Source organism: Lactuca serriola, chromosome 4, assembly GCF_051521515.1.
Source record: "Lactuca serriola cultivar US96UC23 chromosome 4, Lser_US96UC23_V15, whole genome shotgun sequence".
NCBI lineage: Eukaryota > Viridiplantae > Streptophyta > Magnoliopsida > Asterales > Asteraceae > Lactuca > Lactuca serriola.
In genome coordinates, this window is record NC_136411.1 from 341,207,438 (window position 1) to 341,209,592 (window position 2,155).

Below are 2,155 nucleotides of genomic sequence, written 5' to 3' on the forward strand. Positions count from 1 at the left end.
CTTAAATTATCTTAATTTAATCTGCTCATTATTCATATATTTTTTTTGTATTAGGATGACTTACGTAATGTCAAAGATGAGGGTTTCAGTGCTTCTATTTCGGAATTAAATCATACGGAATATAAAGATGTTAGTTATAATGTTTTGTTTACCAATTTTAATTCTGTTACATATTGAAAATTTTGAATTGTTACATTGTTATTGTTTTCTTTGCGCGCATACTTAGGATGATGTTGGTTTATTTCCAATCCAAACAAATAATCAGTATCACCTAAATCAGCAACATCAACAGTAATGGTACTGTTTATTGTATTATTTACTATAAATTATAAATATAAGTTATATTCATTATATCTTATGTTTCTTTATGTATTTCACTTGCACAATTATTAGGTCATTTGTGATGGTGATAATCATCATGTTGATGTTTCTGATAAGCTCATTTATAAGGTAAATAATATTGAGTGCAATAATTAATTCATACCATGTTTTCTTTCCATTCGGTTTAAATTATTGTATATTTAGTTCAATTACATTATTTGTTATGTTTATTATTTATCTTTTATTTTTTCTTACTAGGATGCTTCTAGTAATATGAAAGATGATGCTACTGTGGCACCTATGTATGAGGTTAGACATGTGAAATATATTTAATAATGTAAGTTGTAACATATGTTTTGCCATATGGTTTTACTTATGTTATTTTATTATAATTAGGTTGCTTCTTATAGTAATGAAAATGATGGTGTTACAAAATGTGTATTTGAGGAAAAAGGATGTGGAAGATAGTGATAGATGTGACAATGTATTATTATATTTTTTTATACTATTGTTGTATATTTTTTTTAGGTTTGAAGTTTTCTTATTCTTCTTATTGATCTATTCAATTAGGTTGGTGATGATACTATTGAAGATGATGTTTCTAAGACACGTATCTCCATATGTGGTTTACAAGATGGTGGACAAAGTAAAGTAAGTTACAACATATTGTGTACAGTTTCTATCTTCCTTACGATATGGAACAAAATTTCAACCATTTTGTCACCTCATTTGATATATTTGAAGTTGTTTTTATTGTTCTTATTGATCTATTCAATTAGGTTGGTAATGATACTATTGCAGATGATATTTCTAAGACACCTATCTCCATATGTGGTTTACAAGAATGTGGAGAAAGCGAAGTAAGTCACAATGTATTGTGTACAAAATTTCAACGATTATTGACACCTCATTTGATACATTACTTTGTTATTTGTTATACTTTTTTTTTATTTTTTTATTTTTTACAATTAGGATGCTTGTGCTGTTATTGACGTTGATTCTTCTGAAAAATCGTTTATTGGATCTTCAATAACACCAATGAAGCATCGACTTCCACGATTGTGTGAGGAGTTTTCGGAAGATGATATTGTTAGTTGAATTGAATTTACTTTGAAGTTTTTTTGAAATTGTTTTATAGATTGTATTCCTCTTCCAATTTTCAAATTTCAGTTTTCATATCATCATAGTCCTCAGTTTTTTTTATAGGTTAATTTAAATTATTAGGTAGATTAAGCTTTTTATAATAGGTTTTAGACATATTTATCATTCAATTATTTTAAATATATGGAAGGACATGGTACATTCATGTTTTTTTTTGTCCTTATGCTAAAACACATTATTGTTCGGATATCATATGCCAACTGATCTTATTATATTTTTCCAAAATATCTAACTTTTTTTTTGTCGTTGTAGGTAATTTTATCTGAACTATTATATAAATGAATAAAAGTAATATGCAACAAGATCAATATAAATTAATATACTATTTATCCATTTCTCAACGTGTATCATTTGTTGTTATTCAATTTAAGAGGTGTTTAATAGATGTCAAAAGGTTCATTTTTTTTTTATTTTTTATTTTTTATGTTTTATTCAATTTCACATGTTCAACCACCGGCTAATTCGTTCGATCTAAAAATAAACATATAACGTGGCCCTGGCCAGTTAAAACTGCACACTTATACGGTTTCTGGTCCAACCTATCTTTAAAACATTGTTGCTACTCTAGTTTACAATATAAATGTGAGTTCAATTATTATTTTATTATACAAAATATAAATGTAAACTCAATTATTATTTTATCATACAAAAGTTAAAGTATTGAATACACCTT